The following is a 3862-nucleotide window of genomic DNA, read 5'->3' on the forward strand; positions in this document are numbered from 1 at the left end:
TCAGTCATAAAGAAATTCTGTCCAGGGTTTTCTCTCATATTAAATCACTTTTTGTAAACGATGCCTGTCCCCACATAATTTTAGTAGGGGATCTTAATTGTAAAGTCTCCAACTCTAGTTTGGAGATCTTTTGTAACAAATATAAAGAGGACTCCTTTCAGATACCCCAAATCCTCTTTCCTGGGAACATTAAAACAACAAAGAGAGGGAAAATATTTCTTGAAGAGCTTTCTGAAATTGATGGAATTATAGTGAATGGCCAGCTCCCCTCTGATACGCCGGCTAATTTTACACAAAAGTCCAGCTCTGGGGAATCTATTTTAGATTATGTGGTGGTGGATATGCTAACTTTTCCCCTCCTCAAGGACCTTACAGTTACTCATACCCCTTTGAGCGATCATAAAATAATAACTCTCTTTTTAGATCTGAATCCTCCTCTTACAGATCATTGGTCTTTGGATGGTAATTTGGTAAATTTTGGAGTTCAAAATGGAAGATGCTTTTGGAACTTTAAAGCAATTAGGGGTATACAGAGTCTTTTAGATATTGCAGTAATTGACTTGGTTAACTGGAAGGGATTCGAATTAATCTGTTTTTCTAACTTCTTGAATAAGGTGCTTTTGGTTGCTAAAAAACTACCCAAGAAGGACCAAATTAAAAAACTTCCTATTTCTTTGAAGTTGCTTAACTTAGAAATAAATAAATTCACAAGAAAACAATATTTGAGATATTGCCCTTTAAGACATCATAGATTGTCGATATTAAAAAGAAGGAGGAAAAGGCTGAAAATTAAGCTAAAAAGGAAAAGGGAGGATCTTGTTTGGATTAAATTGCGGGAGGCTGTTTTTAATGGCCAACCTAGACTATTTTGGTCTTTGATTAGGGAAGGTTGTGGCCTTAGAACTAGATCCCTGCCTGTCCCGATTGAAGAACAAAAATGGGTAGATTATATTTTGAATTTGTATGCCGGAAATGGAATGGAAACTGCTCAGATTAGAAAAAAAGAGAACAATTTTAATATTGTTCCACCCTCTGAAAAAACTATTGAACTAGCCATCAGGGTATGCGTTCTTCTGGAGCAATGGGTCCGGATGAGCTCCCCATCTCTGTACTAAAACAGAATAGCGCTATCTGGAGCAAGATCCTCTTTCCAGTGTTTACATTTTGTTTTTTACACGCCGTAATTCCTCCTTCTTCGAAGGGCAGCATTCTGGTCCCCCTGTATAAGAAGGGAGACAGAAATGTTCCCCAAAACTATCGACAGATTGCCCTCCTTGACGCCATTGGAAACATTTTTGCTAGATGTCTTTTGCAATTAATTAATGATTGGGTAGCTGAGAATAATGTATTGCCGTTTGAGCAGATGGGGTTTCGAAAAAAGCATGGCACCATGGACAATTTGACCGCCCTACAAGTGTTATCAGAGAAATACATCAAACTCCGTGGAGTGAGAATATATGCAGGATTCATAGATTTCTCCACGGCCTTTGATAAGGTGGATCGTCATTTGTTGTGGAGAAAGTTATCGGACCTGGGTATGCCATCTGAACTTTTAGACTTGGTCCGAGAGCTCCACTCTGATACTTGGTGCAGAGTGCTTTTGGGAGGGGAAAGGGGCCTCTCCAAAGCTATCCGGTCTGCCAACGGTTTAAAGCAGGGGTGTCTGCTGGCACCACTATTGTTTTCCTTATACTTAGCTGATCTTCCACAAACTCTTTCGTCAAGTGTTGGTATTGCCCCGACCTTGGGGAGCAAACCAATAGCATGTTTATTATATGCAGACGACATTTTAATTTTGGACTGAACCCCCACTGGACTGAATAATCGGCTGCAAGCTCTTCACGGATTTGCGGAAACACATCATTTAAGGATAAATGTATCCAAGAGTAAAGTCATGTGTTTAGTGGGAAGGAAAAAACTTAAATATGGGAGTTTTTCCTGGAACATAGGGGGCCATGAATTGGAAGTTGTTGAATCTTATACTTTTCTAGGGAAAATAATTTCTAGCACACTGAGTGATAAGGGCCATATAGCCAACAATGTTCGTAAGGCTATGTCTCATGAGAGAGGTTTAAATACCCTCTATAGATCCACCGGCCAGAGGCATTTTGCCTACCTATTGGAGGTGTTTAGAGCTAAAGTCCCGCCCTCCTTACTATACGGCATAGAATTACTCGAAGTGGGGAAATGGGGCTTTTTGAACACCACAGAGGGGAAGATTTTACGGAAATTGTGTATGGTTAATAATGCATGTAATATAGCGGCTTTTAGGTTGGAATTTGGTATACGTAGTGCTTGGGTCCAGGGCCTTGCTGGGGTGGTACGGTGGGTCTCCAGCTTGGCGAATAGTGAACCTGGTACCCTAAGATATCTGATTCAAAAAAAACTTCTCGGACCCTTAAAGGAGTACACCACAATTGTAAAGAATTTTAGACTAGCAGTTAAATTACTGAAATTAGACGTATTGACACTCTTCTCGTTATCTGCTTATCAGGTAAAACTGACTCTAAAATTAGTCTCATGGAATCTAAGTTTTGATCTAGACAAAGAGGCCCTCACGGTAAAAAGAGGACCCGCTACCAATTATTAATCAATATCAAATTAGAATTCCTCAACGTTACATTTCCTGGAATCTTCCCCATGGGGTATGTCGTTTCTTGTTTCTCCTGAGGCAGGACCTTCTCCCTTTAAATGTTTTATTGTCAAAATGGTATAGCTCTTCAGTAATGTGTAACTTTTGCAACAAATTTAAACAGGATGTTAATCATGTGTTATTTGTTTGTCCGGCTTTAAAAAAAATCGTCTTAAATGGTTAAAACCTACCTGTTTAAGACTCAGTATTGCTTCCGCTTCCGCTTTATTGGAAGCTATTTGTAATCCACCAAATGAGAGGTTTTGTTGTGCAATTTTTAACTTTTTAAAAAGTTTTAGGGAAATATACTTGTTTTGTTCTTTGTATATTGTAATGCCATTTCTGATGATTTTATGTGGACCTCTGTTATGAGTTTCAAAACATAAATAAATAAAACTTGAAACTTAAAACTGAAACTAGATAGAATTATACAAGGGATATCAGGAGGCTCATTGTCCATTGACTTTTAAGGGTGCTTTCCTCATTATTGTAGTTAAAAATTAGACTCACAAATATATTTTGTAACCATAATATTGAATCCGAAATGCCATTATGGCACACATAATAATAGTCAATCTACACTAACCTCAACAATATTTTGGGAATTGATATAATGAGATTTGTGGCGGTCAATATTTTATGGGTCTATACTGTGATATCCCCTCTTTTAATTTCTCTAACTATACATCCTTACTTACTACCCCCTGCATCTCTTCTTGTGACTCTTTTCCACCATATTTACATGAGTGTGTATTTCCATCCTAATTCTTGCATCTCCTCCTTGAGTGAGACTCGTTTGCTCCCACTTTAAAATAATTGATTAATAGCACTATTTGACTCCAAGTTCTAAATAACACAAAGACACACCGATTATTCTTTGGATTTTATGGGAATTCCTGATACAAATGAGAGAACTTTGCAGTTTTTATGTAGCAGAAACAACAATGTTAGATCTCTGACCAATGCTTTGGGTAAATTTTGATGCAAGTATTTTTGTGAAGTGGGGATTAGTGCAAAGCGTTCAAACAAAGTCTCCCACAAAAACTGTAGGGTGAAAATCTTATACATAATTTTAAATGTACTAATGGCTTTCAGAGAAAGCTTGTGCAAAAGTTAAAATTGCATGTTATGTGAATTTCCTTAAGCACTTCTTGAATGTTCATAATGGAAAATCTTTCCTGTTAATGTGACAGTAGGGTTGAATTCCATTAAAGACACAGAGGCGAGAAC

Source organism: Lissotriton vulgaris, chromosome 7 (genome assembly GCF_964263255.1).
Source record: "Lissotriton vulgaris chromosome 7, aLisVul1.2, whole genome shotgun sequence".
Taxonomy (NCBI): domain Eukaryota; kingdom Metazoa; phylum Chordata; class Amphibia; order Caudata; family Salamandridae; genus Lissotriton; species Lissotriton vulgaris.